The following is a 16,262-nucleotide window of genomic DNA, read 5'->3' as shown; positions in this document are numbered from 1 at the left end:
TTCTCCTCGCAACGAAGACAACATTGTCACTTGGTCTATAGAAGAGATATTCAAAGGATTTCTATGGGTAGCCGATGAAAATACACCGCTCACTACGAGGTTCGAGCTTGTCGTGAGTCTCTCGTCTTACGAAATCCTCGCAACCCCAAACCTTGATATGTGTCAACGAGGGAGCCTTCCCTGTCTACATCTCGTGAGGTGTTTTGGCAACCTTCTTCATAGGGACTAAGTTAAGGATATGGGTGGCAGTCTCTAAGGCATACCCCCAGAATGAGATAGGTAGTTAAGCACAACTCATCATGGAACGAACCATGTCCAACAAGGTTCGATTACGCCTCTCAGCCACACAGTTCAACTGTGGTGTCCTAGGTGGCGTCAATTGCGAAACTATTCCGCATTCCTTGAGGTAGTCGTGGAATTCAAGACTTAGGTACTCTCATCCTCGATCGGATCGAAGCATCTTGATTTTCCTGCCCAATTGATTCTCCACTTCTTTTTTAAACTCTTTGAACTTTTCAAAGGTTTCTGACTTGTGCTTGATTAAGTAGATATATCCATATCTGCTATAATCATCGGTGAAAGTCACATAGAAGCGGTTCGCAGACCCCTCACCCCTTTCACAAGTGCCAGTGACGGGTGACTTGGTCATCTTTCCAAGTAAACAAGATTCACACACGTCATCGTCCCTAAGCTCGAATGACTCCAACACTCCATGCTTTTGGCGTTGGGCTATGCGTTTCTTGCTAACATGTCCAAGAGGACAATGCCACAAGCATGCTTTATCCATACTATTGGAAGAATCCATACACAACACATCATTTCCTAAGTTATCTACAACCATCACAGTTTCATAAATTCCATTACAAGGCAATGCTTCGAAATATAAAACACCATTTAGATAATAATAAATAGAACCTTTCTCATTATCAAATGGATATCTAAATCCTTGTCTAAACAAACCATGAAATGAAATGCGTTTCTTGCCGTATCTGGCGAATAGCAACAATTATTTAAATCTAATCCTAATCCATTACTAAGCGCTAGAGAGTACACTCCAATCTTGGTGATAGGCGAAGATCTTATGTTCCCCATGATTAGATTTATCCTTCCACGATCCACATCCATATCTCTTCTTAGGCCCTACAAATCAAAACAAATGTGAAAGCCACATCCTGTATCAAGTACCCAAGAAATGGAATGTGATGAATCATTAGACTTAATTGTGTAAATACCTGCGTAAGATGGCTTGGTCTTTCCATCCTTGAGGGCTTGCAGATATTATGGGCAACTTCTCTTCCAATGCCCTATTTTGTGGCAGTGGTGGCACTCTGCCTCCTTTGGGTTAGAGTTAGGTTTAGCAGAACCAACTTTGGTTCCACTAGAAGAGGTGCCATCTTGGGATTTTCCCTTGTGGTGGCTCTTTGAAGGAGCCTTCCTTTTCTTTCCCCTCCCTTGCCCAATGGCCAAAACAGGAGCAGTGGTTGGAGTGGGAGTTGATGCAACATACTTATCCTTGAGATTGCTCTCAGTAGTCCTAAGCAATCCTTGAAGCTTGCTCAAGGTGACCTCTTCCTTATTCATGTGGTAGGTCATGCGGAACTGGTTGTAGCAGGGAGGCAAGGAGTGAAGGATAATGTCAATTATCAGCTCTTCATCGAAGTTAACATTCAACTTCAACACGTGATAACCATATCTCTGCATCTTTTGCATATGAGCGGTAAGGGACTCTCCATTACCCATTTTGGTAGTGATCATCGAAGTGATGATCTCGTACCTTTCTTTCCTCGCACTTTGGTGGTACCGGTTCACCAAGTCTTGATGCATCTCGTAGGGATAGTAGTCCTCATAGGACTGTTGTAGTTCAGCAGTCATAGTCGCTAGCATGATGCAACGGACTTTCGTGGCATCATGCTCATGGGCCTCAAAGGCAGCGATTTCTTCGGGAGTAGCAGTGTTGATGTTCACCTCCTTCAACTCCTTATCGAGGACATACTCTTTGTCCTCGTAACGAGTGACCATTCGGATGTAACAGATCCAATCATTGAAATTGGACCCGTCAAAGATCACTCTCCCACACAAGTTCATGAGTTAGAACGAGCCGGATGAGGTTAAGCCTGAAGCGTTGTTGTTGTTTGAGTTCGACATCTGAAGAAGAAAAGAAAAAAGTTTGATTAGAAATGAATCCTTAATTAAACACCCAAAATTAGAAATTAGGGCTATGATCCAACTACATTATTCACATATTAGAAAAGGCATGTCGTAATCTAACATAATAATAATTTGAAGGTTAGTGAATGACGATTCACTAATTCTCCACCATGCAAAACAAACAATAAAAATTAAGTTTTAAATGTTTTGAAAAATCCTAGATTCCTTTGAGATTCATTGAAATTTTCAATGGCATTTTTCAATCTCGAGATGCCCCTCAAGTTTGTGATTCGGATGCTGAGGATCACAAAGCGGGTGTGAATAACCATGCAAATGTACATGCTGCCCTCATTGTTACAATCAGCTGTTCGATGTGCCGGTTAACCACACACGCTCCATCGAACTATGACAAACAATGAGTCACCCTTTGCCACTTTTTCTTAGAACCAATTAGTGTGTTGGTTAACCACACACGCTCCACTAACTTCTTAGCAAGGGTACAAAGTGTAATTTCAGAGGATTGCATCAATTCACTTTTCCTAAAGTAACTAAGATTGGGAATTCCGCAAAAACATTTAGTTACCTCATGATCCATAAGGATCCACAGCCCAAAACCAACTATCATACAATTGACAGTTCTAGTCCCCTTTATTTAATTAATCTCTTTTAGCCATAGAATTCATTCTTAATTAATTATTGTCTAATATTAATTAAACTATATGATTTCTCCTTTAATATATTAATCATATAATATATTAATAAACCATAATAACCTCTTTTGTAACATCCCCCTCTGGCACGTATCACAATATTGTCCGCTTTGGGCCACTCGGCACGAGGACTTCCCAGGGGGTCACCCATCCCGGTACTACTCCCGTCCGAGCACGCTTAACTGCAGAGTTCTTATGGGATCTGCTGCCCTCACGACTTTAAAACGCGTTGTGACAAGGAAGGTATCCACACCCTTATAAGGAGTGTTTAGTTCTCCTTCCAAGCCGACGTGGGATCAGGTCTAACCCACCTTCACCCCTCATTATAGGGTTCAACGTCCCCGTCGAACACATCGACCCGTGCCCTAGCTCTGATACCATTTGTAACATCCCCCTATGGCACGTATCACAATATTGTCCGCTTTGGGCCACTCGGCACGAGGACTTCCCAGGGGGTCACCCATCCCGGTACTACTCCCGCCCGAGCACGCTTAACTGCAGAGTTTTTATGGGATCTGCTGCCCTCACGGCTTTAAAACGCGTTGTGACAAAGAAGGTATCCACACCCTTATAAGGAGTGTTTAGTTCTCCTTCCAAGCCGATGTGGGATCAGGTCTAACCCACCTTACTTGTAACGACCAAAATTTCAAAACAATTAAAACTTTTCAAAAACCACCCATTTTAATAACGTTGTTACAAAAAGGTTTTCAATGCATTATTTAACAGAGTATTTTCCCAGGTTCATATCATAAAACATCAATGCGAGGAACGGTACGATCACGCCTTTGCCTTGCCACAGACTCCTAAGAACCTGAAAACATAAAACCACAACTGTAAGCCCGAAAGCTTAGTGAGATACCCCCAAAATACCAACCACATATACGCCCTTCCAGGCCACGACCTTCCGGTCCAAACATATTGCCTTCCGGCCCGTAACATATTGCCTTCCGGCCCATAACATATTGCCTTCCGGCCCATAACATAAAATGCATACATAACATAACAAATCATAGAACGACCCCACATATCGGGTCACACCCCAGATCTAGCAATCATAACACATAATCATATAGCAGTTCACAGTCAGCAATCGATCAACAGATCACATATCATAGCATTGCTCTAAACAAGATACCGGTCTAGCCGGTCACTAGCATAACATTACCCTACGAATCAGTCAACATACTAAATGCATACATACGCCTTTACAGGCCATGACCTTCCGGTCCAAACATATTGCCTTCCGGCCCGTAACATATAATGCCTTCCGACCCATATCATAACAACTGACAACTACCCGGATTTCCATCCGATAAAAGGGTTGGCCTTGGTGCCATAAACCCTAGCGATATAGTGAGGATAACTCACCTCGAAACTGCCGACTGAACAGATAGCTCAAGCTGCTCCGATCACTGATACGATCTCCACCTCTGGACAGCCACCAATGCACTCAACTCAAACAATAATCAACAGTTACCAAAATACCCCAGGAACCACTGGTCAACCCTTGGTCAAAGACAAGGTCAAAGTCAACCCCTGACTAACCCTACTCGCCGAGTCAACCCTATGACTCGCCGAGTCCCCATACTCAGAACTTCACTCGATCCGCGATCTAACTCGCCGAGTCACCCCGAGACTTGCCGAGTTCAACAACTCTGAGTCCACTCACCCTCAACTCACCGATTCTCTAAGATTCCCTTTCTACACGTCGAGTATCCCCCTTGACTCGACGAGTTCCTCCTGGAAGAATCGCGGGGCCACCCCGACTCAACTCGCCGAGTCTGAAGAACAACTAGGCGAGTCCCTGTTAATCTTCAAGCTACTCGCCGAGTCTGTTCATCGGACTCGACGAGTCCATGCCATGCAACCGCTCAAACTGCTTTCTAAGGTCAGATCTGCTCCGACAATTCATAGGTCTGGCCTCCCTAGACTGGTTCATCACGTAAGGTCCTCATTTTGGTGCTCATAATACACCCCATGACTCCTAATTTACATTTTGATCTAAGGCATAAGGATTCCAATCCAAAACCTCCATTGATTCCCGAAATGCTCAGGCATGGGACACTCTGGACTTCCAAAGGTCCCAATAAAAGGTTCCAATCGCTTGGGGGACTAAGGAAACACTCAATCTAGCCACAAAAGGGTTCAATAAACCCTAAATCCATATGCACATCAATATAGAAGGGAACAACTCGAAATATTACCTGAATAACGTTGCTCTGTGTCCCCAACTCTCAGAATATGGCTTCTCCTGTTGCTCCCTCAACCAAGCCTCCTCCTTTTTGCAAAATAATATTTCCAAGATCAATAATGGTCTTCTACCTTTCTCCAGATGCTCACAATCGAATTAGGGTTTCTCTCAAAGGACTAGGGTGAACAATGACGGCCATAAGGCCCCTGATATATGTCCCAAACCTGGACGGTTAGGGTTTTCGCTAAACAGCGCAGACTCGCCGAGTCCATATCCGGACTCGTCGAGTCCAGTCGCGAACCCGCGACCAGATCTGCGATCCTACTCGGCGAGTCTTAGCTCCAACTCGCCGAGTCCCCTCTTAAAACACCCAAAATCATAAATATAACAATACCTGAAATTCCGGGCTGTTACATCTTTATTTATAAATCATCCTATCATGTTGTTCTGGTGAATCCAACCCAAAAGGACCATGCACAACTGGGTCAAGTACTTACCAAATATAGTTACGGGATTAGACATTAATCCAACAGTTACAAGTTGGTATTAGAGCCTTGGTTTGAGGGATTCCAGCACACTTTCAAGTGTGTCAGAACTCAAACTGAGGAAATGATAATCTTTTCAATAGAAAAAGAGATTGAAATTCTAAAAATATTTTTACTAAGTAAAAAGGGGTGCAATGCGTGCAAGCCCGAGCTCAAGTAAGTGGTTCCCAAATTACCCATACCTATGTATTATGATGAATATGCTTGATATGTGAATTGAATGCTATATTAGGGCTAAGGATACCTTTAGGAATCATATGGTAGAATTACCTGATTTGTGGGATGCCTTGTAGCCTAGGAGGATTGGATGCTATGTATTACTTGGTATTGATATTGGATCAGTTAATTGCTAAGTGTATGCTTTTAAAGTTGTATACAATTAGGATCATATAGCCTTAGAATGGCCGTTTAACCTCATTTCCTATTCCTCGTTTGGTTGTGGAGTTAGGGTAGAATCATCATTTGACAGTCTATGTGATTCCATTTTTGTGTATAACTTGCATGCATAAGGCAATCAACGATGTTGATTGAGGTTTTCGACATTGCGGGCGGTGGAGTGGGAACTCCTAGAAGAGTCTAGGATATGTATGTTGTTTAGCCTGGGATTAGTATATAGATTTAGCGTGATAACTTATAAGAATTAGAATGACTCTTGAGAAAGGTACGAATAGGTGTGAAAGGTAGTATTGGGCTCGTACTACTGGAAGCACATGATCTATACTCGAGACAAGGACGGACCTGGGGACTCAAAGGAAACCTGTATTGTGTGAGTTCCCTTGATTTTATGTTGATCGTTTATATATTTGTCTCTTTTTAGTTTGAGTGTGGTGGTGATCACTCGAGGAGGAGGTTCTGGCTCTGGCATAGAACCGATTGATAAGAGGTTGTGCGAGTTCATTGCAGTCGAGGTTACTCGCGTTATATTGGATGCTACTCTTGTGATGTTCAATACTACCATCAAGGAGGGGGTTATAGATCTTATGGATGAACGGATCAGGTCCTTTCGAGCAGAGATTGTTGCGGGTTAGATAGGAGCACATAATCCCTCATTTCAGGAGTTCAAGGCTTGTGGAGCTCCCGAGTTCTTTGGGGCTAAGGACCCCATCGCTAGTCGGCACTAGATCGCTGACATGGAGAATGCTCAACGGACAAGTTTTTTAACCAAGTGAGAAAAGGTGGGATTCGCATCTTGCCTGCTGAGGGACCGAGCACGTGACTCGTGAGATGAGGTTATCAGAGTTGTAGGGTTTGCGATAGTGGCGCTCATGAATTGGGAGGAGCTTGTTATGAGGTTCCAGAGGGATTTTGCACCAACGATCGAGATGCAACCACCGGAAAGGGAGTTCCAATACCTTCTCCGGACTACTGAGACTGTGGCGAGGATTACCACAAAGTTTCGTGTAACACTCGGTTTCAAATTTGCTTCGTTGCCTAGGGCTGCGACCCAGTCATCAGTTGTCATGAGGCTTAGGGCTTCGAGAAAGGAAGGATTTAGCCTATTTCGGAGGTAGTTGCCATGGTACGAGTGATCCAAGTATTCTATTGTGTATTCGGAATCCAGGGGTATAATCATAATTTGATATCTCGGTCCTTTATAGATTTAGGGTTTTGTTCGGGAGGTTTTAAGGCTTGGGCATGTTGTTAGGAGCGTAGGGCTTTTCGCCACCATTTTATGAATATAAGGTTCGTTAGAAACAAGCCTAGGATGAGGGAGTTATGGTATTTTGAAGTTATTAGCAATTCTGGTGGCTAATGGAAATAATTGGCAAGGCAGTCTCATGTATGCAAGGTGGCATGCTCGTGAGTATGCCCAACATAGTGTTGGACAAGTGAAACGCGGGTTGGGAGACGTACGCCCAACGTACGTTCAGGATCCCCCAAACCCTAATTTTAAGGGTTGACTCACTATTTAAGTACCTTACATCCAGGGTGTACGCCCTCTCTTTCATCCTCCAGTGTCTTAAACCCTAAATCTCGATTTATAGCTTCATCCAAGAGGGTTGTGTGCCTTGTATGTACATTTTTGGTGGATATTAGTGTATTTCAATGATTGGTGGCTTGGTGTAAGGTGGTGGTTCAAGGAAAGGCTAGTGGATCTGAACTCCTTCCTTCATTTTCAGCTCATTGAAGGTAAAAAGCATTAACTTGATCTTTAGAAGTTGAGATCTATAATTATTTGGTTTTTGGTCCCATTTTGACCGCTTAAGTGAGATCTAGTGGTTGGACACCACTCTAGGAGCTTTGAGTTACTACTTTAAGCATTTCTGAGGTTATAAGTCCATAAAGTTGCCATCTTTACGATTAGATATGGTTCATGCATGTTCTAGGTGGATTAAGATGGGTATTTTGGGTTAAGTTGGTCATTGAGTCCCTTTGAGTCATGAAAATGCATAAAGGTGCCGACTTTATGCATTAAGAGCTTTATTTTGAGGTTCCATGAAGTTTGGGTGCAAAGTGCTTAATTGGTTAAGTCACAAATCGAGTTTCAAGGATCTACAGTTATGCCCCACGTAGCTAGAGGTACGCCCAACGTACCTCCTTTTAGTCGCGATCCAGGTTTCCTTGAGTACGCCCAACGTTTGTGGGCCCATTGGGCTTGGACCTTTGGGACATCGAAGAATTATTTTTGGAATAGAAATTATTGGGCTTTTGGGTAAGGCCCAATTAGGAAAAGTGTGCCATTAATGGGCTTTTATGGATCTTATAGTTTCAGGTCTTGTTGGTTTTGGGGCTTGGGGTTCGGTTGTGAGTCTGTTTGGGCCAAGGGTAAAATGGTCATTTTACCCTAAGTTTGGATTATGGATCACAGTTTGGAATTTAGTTGCTAATTAGATGTTGTTTTGGTGATTGTTAGTTTGGGAAATCGTCAGGGTAACAGCCAAGGATTTCGTGCAGTGAGCTTCTGCCTTCGAGGTGAGTTTCGTCACTGTTCTATGGGTCGAAGGCACCAATACCGCCCTATTTGGTTTATTTATTATAGGAAGGCCCGAGGGTTATCCCTTGGCATTATATATGAAAGACCAGAAGGCGGCGCCTGGAACACTGTATGCTAAGTAGGTAAGTAGAGTAGATTGTATGCTAGTTGTATTTGTGATTCTTGCATGGAATACGCGGATGTGGCTCCTGGCATTTGTTTGTAAGACCCATGGTTGTGGCCCCCGGCTTGGTAAGGAATACCACAAGGCGGCTCGTGGCATAATGGCAAGACTATGTGCGACACATAGCACCTTTATTGATTATGATATATGAATGATATGTATGGCTCACGGTTAAGTATGACTTGTGTGGAACGTTGGATATGTATGGTATATAGTATTTGGGGAAATCACTAAGCTTTGTGCTTACAGTTTCCAGTTTTTGTTTTAGGTACTTCAATTTTCAATTGAAAGAGCCCGAGACGATCGCAGCGCATACACCCGTGTTTTCCGCAATTCGTGATCTTTGGGATTGGACTATGATAATTATTTATTTGAAATGCTTTTCAATGTTTTGAACAAAGTTACAATAGTATTTTAAGTATATTAAAAATGAAATTTTTACCTTGGATTTTTGGGTCGTCACATTTCGTGAGAGGGCTCTGTTGGTTTCACAATACGATGCGAATGAGAAGATGAAGAAGACAAGATATCATGACATGTTGATGGATGACATCAGGGAGTTTTTGGGCTTTTCAGGGTGCAATACCTTGAATGATATGATTGAGAAAGCCCGTGAGCGGGAGATTGAGCTGGAGCTTTGGATGAAGCGCAAGCCGGAGCAGGTGCAGACAACAGTGGACCAGGCTAAGAGGCCCAAGACTTTCGATTCACGCACCAGAGGCCATCAGAGTCAGAGTTGTTACGACAAGTGCGACAAGCTGCACAGTGGGGCATGTCGATCAATGGGTTCAGGATGTTTCAGTTGTGGTCATTCGGGTCATCTGAGTAGGGACTGCCCCCGAAATGCTCTGATTTGCTTTCATTGCAATCAGACCAACCATAAGAAGGCCGATTGTCCAAGATTATCAGGAGGGGCAGTGGCAGCACCTGCACCAGCCACGTTGAGGATTACCGATGGTTGTCACAACAAGGCAGAAAAAACCTATGATGAAGAGCAGGGCATTTCATCTAACCACCGATGAGCTCGTGCAACACCAGATGTGGTTACCGGTACATGACTTTGTCATATATTTTATTGCTTTCTTTATTTACGCTCATGATATATATATATATATATATATATATATATATATATATATATATATATATATATATATATATGAGATCTTGTATAGGGACCTTTTCAGTAAATGGTATGGCTGCTCATGTGTTGTTTGATTCGGGTGCTACTCGATCCTTTGTATATATTGTGCTTAGCAAGAAGTTAAGTGATGCTCCTAGGATTCTGGAATACCCATTGGAGGTTAAGATTTCGGATAAACGTTATGTGAGTGCTTCGAGGTTCATCGTGGGTGCATCCTGAATCTTTTCAGCGAGAGATACTCTATTGATTTGCTGTTGATTCCTCTGTGAGGTCGAAGGTTATTATTGGGATGGAATGGTTGGGCCCAATGGGGCCATGATTGACTGTGAGCACCAACTAGTGAGAGTTCAAACCCCAAGTGGGGGAGAACTGGTTATTTATGGCGAGGGAGCTTTGCATGGGCCAACTCTTTGAGCATCTTCGAGGGCCAGAAGATATCTTCAGTTGGGCTGTTCTAGGTTCCTGGCTTATGTGGTAGATACTCGAGCTGAGGGCATGACGGCGTTGAGTGAGGTGTCCATTATTCAAAATTTTCTCGATGTGTTTCCTGAGGAATTTCCAGGAGTGCCTCCTGAGAGGCAAGTCGAGTTCTGAATTGATCTGGTTCCTGGTGCGGCTCCAATAACCAAGGCACCGTATCGCTTGGCACCACCAAAGATGCAGGAGTTGTCTACTAAGCTTCAAGATCTGCTAGACAAGGGATTTATTCGGGCGAATAGCTCACCTTGGGGAGTATCGATCTTGTTCATGAAGAAGAAGGATGGTTCACACAAGATGTACACTGACTACCCGAAGTTTAATAAGCTAATGGTGAACAACCGTTACCCACTCCTGATGATCGACAACTTATTTGACCAGCTTCAGGGTGCATCTTGGTTTTCCAAGATTGATTTGCAAGAAGTATTGGAGACCCTGAGGAGAGAAAGGTTGTATGCCAAATTCTCCAAGTGTGAGTTATGGTTGCACGAGGTGCAGTTCTTGGGGAACATCGTCAACTAGAAAGGTATATTAGTCGAGCTGGCCAAGATCGAGGTCGTGATGCGATGGGAGGTTTCGAGGACCCCATCTGACATTCGGAGCTTCCTAGGTCTTGCGGGGTATTATTGAAAATTTATCCAAGATTTCTCCAAGATTGCAATGTCGTTTACCCGCTTGACGAAATGGAATGTTACTTTTTGGTGGGGACCCGATCAGCAGTCGACATTCAAGATGCTAAGACAGAGATTGTGTGAGACCCTCATCCTCGCGCTTCCCGATGGTATGAATGATTTTGTGGTTTATTATAGGGCTGACAAAAATCGACCCAACCCGCCAACCCAACCTGAACCCAACACAAAATTAGCGGGTTGGGTTGAGATTTTCAACCCATTTAACTTAAATGGGTCAACCCGTCTAACCCATTTAATTAAATAGGTTGGGTTGGGTAAAAATTATCAACCCTTCAACCTATAACTTTAATATATATATATATATATATATATATATATATATATATATATAACATTATTTGAATATTATCATGTATTAATCAAAGTATTAATTTGTAAATTATAATTTTGCATTATTATTATCTATGTTTAATAAAATTCAATCCTAATTTCCATCCTTTTTAAGCCTCGAAAATACTAGTCACTCTCCAAAATCACTATGAAGCTAAACATTTTTAATGTTATTTGAACAATTTATTTGTATTTATGAATTAGGATTATGCTTTTTTCATAATTATAAAGTTTAATTTACGTTTTATAATTTAAGTGGTATAATATTTAAGTATATAATTTATTTAATTGATTTAAAATGGGTTAACCTAAGTTTAACCCATTTATTTAATAGGTTGTGTCGGGAACTACATAAACATGTCAACCCAGTGACAACCCATTTATCAAAAAGGTTGATTTGGGTTGGAAATATCAACCCATTTAAATAAACATGTTGGGTTGGGTTGAAAATTTCAACCCAAGTATTAAATGGGTTGAACCCGAACCCAACTCAGGTCGACCCATTGCCACATCTAGTTTATTGTAACACTTCTATATTGGGTTTGGGAGTTGTTCTTATGCAGAGGGGTTATGTGATTGCTTACAGTTCAAAGGAAATTGAAGCTTCATGAGGCCAATTACCCTACGCATGATTTAGAGGCACTATCTGTATGGGGTTAGGTGTACTATCTACACTGACCAAAAGAGTTTGAGGTACTTGATGGATCAACTGAATTCGAATATGCGGCAAAGGAGATGGTTGGAAGTGGTAAAAGATTATGATTGTGAGATCATGTACCACCCTGGGAAGCCCAATGTGGTGGCTGATTCCTTGAGCCACAAGACAGTGAGCACACATATTGTGACATCCCCAATTTCACGGCCAGAAAAGACCGATTTGTTTATGCTTTGTTTTTAAAATCAAAGTAATCTTTTAAAGAAAACAATTGCGGAATTTGTTCCCAAAACAAAATATGATAAGAATTTATCAAATCATTTCTTTAAAGAAATGTATTTTCATTATATAACAAAGTCTCGGGATGTCATGTTCAATACAGACCAAAAGCATAAACAGTACAATTTGATCTTACAACAGTTATTTACAACTACTGGTCTATTATCCAAAATCTCTCGTCAAGTCCACTAACTTATACTCTTGTGCCATTACCTTTAATACAAAGAAAACTTAGTGGGTCAGGCTTGGGAGCCTGGTGAGCATATCCGGTTTTCAACTCACAATGTTATATCATATATATTTATTAGAACTCACAAACATATACAATTTCATTATATACAAGCAACTCTTATCCTACCCCATCGATCCTCACAACGACACGGTCTAAACTCTCGTATCTAAAATTTTCCTCTTTACCTGATCCCTACTCACGGATCTAAAACTATCCTCTTCACCCGATCCATACTCACGGATCTAAAACTAACCTTTTCACCTGATCCATACTCACGGATCTAAAACTAACCTTTCCCCTGATCCATACTCACGGATCTAGAACTACCTGATCCATACTCACAGATCAATAATTGTACCCAATCCATACTCCCGGAATAGGGACAATTAACTATACCTTAATCCTGATCTGATCCATACTCACAGATCAATAATTGTGCCAAATCCATACTCCCGGACTAGGGACAATTAACTTAGTCTTAATCCATACTCCCGGACTAATAACAAGTTTTATCTCTTTACCTGATCCATACTCCCGGATCTAAAACTAACCTCTTGATCTGATCCATACTCACGGATCTAAAACTACCCATGTCCCACCCAACATATTTGTAGTTACAAAATACATATACAGTTTAACTCATTAAAACCTATATAGTTCATCCATTCCACCAACATCTCAAATAAACCACAATATATAAACACATAACACATATTTCATAGAAAATACTTCATACTTATGCGTTAGAAGAAAGTGACTATACACTCATTTGATTAGAAGATGATCAGACAACGCTACGGCTCTTGAAATAATCTTTTGCGACGAAACCGGGATGTTTTCCTCCAAAACCGGCCTTCACGTGGGCAGAGCTTCGGCTCGGGAATCTTTCTTCTCGGGATCTTCGGGGCTTCGGGACTTACTTAGGGTCTCGGGAATGATACCGGGGCTTCGGGGTATTTATTGCACGAAAATCGAGGCAAAAACGAGAGAGGAGGAAAGAAAATTGGCAAAGAACTCGGCTGCCCTCGCACCCTTTATATAGGGGCTGGAACCTTCGATTACGCTGGGCGTAATCCTAGGTATGCTGGGCGTAACCCGGATAAGTTCAGTGACCCCCCCCCTTCGGATAATATCGGACATTTATATTTAAATTTAATATTTTAATTATTTAATAAACTTCAAAAATTCATAACTTCCTCACACAAACTCCGTTTTCAACGTTCTTTATTTCCACGCGCAGGTGAGACTACGCTCTACAACTTTCGTTTAGATTCCGTCGGCTAACTTTGATTTCATTTTTATTATTTATTTTTAGTAGGTCGGGACAGGAAAACTCCGTTATAAATTTATAACTTCTTCATCTGACGTCCGTTTTCGTCTGTCTTTATACCGTTGGACTGCTATCAACGAGGTCTTCGATTCTCGTTTAGATTATTTCGGCTAGAAATCTCTCGATCTCAAATCGAGTATTCGGGCTGCGTACCGCTAAACTGAAACTTCGGAAAATCATAACTTCTTCATGTGAAGTCATATTTGGGCGTTCTTTTTATGCACGCTCTCGGTTTAACGAACACTACGAATTTCATTTAGGTTACTAAGGCTAAAAATCGCTCCAATGTAAATTCACTTTTTATGTCAGTCAGTGTTGTGTCGGTTCTGTCGTGAAACTCCGACAGGTCATAACTTCTTCGTTATAACTTGGATTTCAGCGTTCTTTATATGTACAGAATCCTTGTAGCATATACTACAAATTAGTTAAGATTATTCATCATAAATAATCTTCTATCAAAAAATTCATTTTTGACGCTTATCGTCTATAAATTGACTAGTCTTGATCTACGGGCGTTACACATATTGGAAATGTATGTTTGAGGATGGTTATCATTTCTTCTTTGTTGGATTTAATAAATAAGACTTAGGTGGAGGGATTAAAAAATAGAATCGGAAACCGGAGCGAATAATGGGACAAATTCCTTTATTTGTCAGAGACAGTCGATGATTATTGACTCATTGTGGTAGAGTTTGTCAGTTTGGGTTTCGACTACTGGTGGGGTGAGACAGACAGTTATATAAGAGTCTCATAAGTCATATCGATCCATCCCGTGATCCAGGGGCAACAAAGATGTATAAGGATATGAAGTTGAGTTATTGGTGGCCCTACATGAAAAGGGAGATAACATGGTTTGTAGAGTGGTGCCTGACTTACAGGAAACTCCAGGCCGAACATCAGAGACCCCACGACACAAATGCACCCTTTACCTATTCTCATGTAGAAGTGGGAAGAGAACACCATGGATTTTATCACGAAGTTTCGAAGGACGGCGCATGGAGTTGATTCTATTTGGGTCATTATGGATAGAATGACCAAGAGTGCGCACTTTATACCTATTGGCGAGAGTGTATCTGCTGAGAAGTTGACCAACATTTACATTTGGGAGGTGGGGGTCCGACACAGGGTGCCGGTTTCAGTGGTTCAAACTGATATGTTCGTTTCACCTCCAGGTTTTGGAGGAAGTTTCATGAAGAGTTTGGTACTCAGCTGCACTTCAGTAAAACATACCACCCTTAGACTGATGGATAGAGCGAGCATACGATTCAGACACGCGAAGATATGCTCCAATCGTACATGTTAGATTTTGGAAGGAGTTAGGATACTTACATTCCACTGGTCGAGTTCTCTTATAATAGCAATTATCATGATAGTATTGATCACCCACCTTTTGAGATGTTGTATGGGAGAAGGTGCAAGACCCCAGTTTGCTAGGTTGAGGTCGGGCATCGGGTCATGAGGAGTACTAAAATGGTACTCAAGACTAATGAGTTGGTTCAACTGGTACGGAATAGGTTGCGGGTCGCACAACACCGGCAGAAGAGTTATGCAGGCCGGTGACGTTCGGACCTCATGTTTCAGGTGGGGGCTTGGTGCTTCTGGAGGTGTCACCTTGGAAATGTATAATTCGGTTTTGGAAGTGGGGTAAGTTGGACCCCCGGTTTATTGGTCCGTTCAGGATTACTACTCGGGTAGACAAGGTTGCATACTGACTGGTTTTGCTTGATGAGCTCAGTCAAATCCAAAACACCTTCTATGTTTCTCAACTTCGGAAGTGTGTGTCTGATGATTCAACAGTTGTCCCTTTGGATGATATTCAGGTTGATGATCGCCTGAATTATGTTGAGAGGCCACTGGTGATCTTGGATAAGACGACGAAAGCCTTGTGCAACAGGGTGGTGTCGTTGGTTAAGGTCCAATGGCAGCAACAGAAGGTTTCCAAATGGACTTGGGAGCCTGAGCCAGAGATGCGAGAGCACCGCCTGATTTATTCATGGCATTAGACTTCGAGGACGAAGTCTGATTTGAGTGGGGGAGACTTGTAACATCTTGATTAAGGTAATCACATCTTTAACCCTTGGAATGAAAATTGTGTGCAAAATTGGTCCCTTTATCCTTTTTATGACGAAAATTAGGTTTATCTGGTATGCTGGGTGTACATGGTCAACGGCCAAACCCTAGTTTTTTAGGGTTTGGACCCTATTTAAACATCCTTAACTCCCAAGACCCCCTTCATTTATCAGCCTCCATCCCCAATTTCGTCCCAAGCAAACCCTAATCCATTTTGTGAGCATCTTTGAGCCATTAGTGTGTGTTTTGGTGATATTAAAGGAAGGAGAAGGAAAGGAAATCATCTTGGAAGCTTCAAGCATTTTGGATCCAGAAGCATCTTGCCCTCAAGCTTAATTTAGAGGTATAAAGCTCTGATCTC

This window comes from Lactuca serriola, chromosome 8 (assembly GCF_051521515.1).
Source record: "Lactuca serriola cultivar US96UC23 chromosome 8, Lser_US96UC23_V15, whole genome shotgun sequence".
Lineage (NCBI taxonomy): Eukaryota > Viridiplantae > Streptophyta > Magnoliopsida > Asterales > Asteraceae > Lactuca > Lactuca serriola.
The sequence above is the reverse complement of the archived record's forward strand: the minus strand, read 5'-3'. Positions refer to the sequence as shown.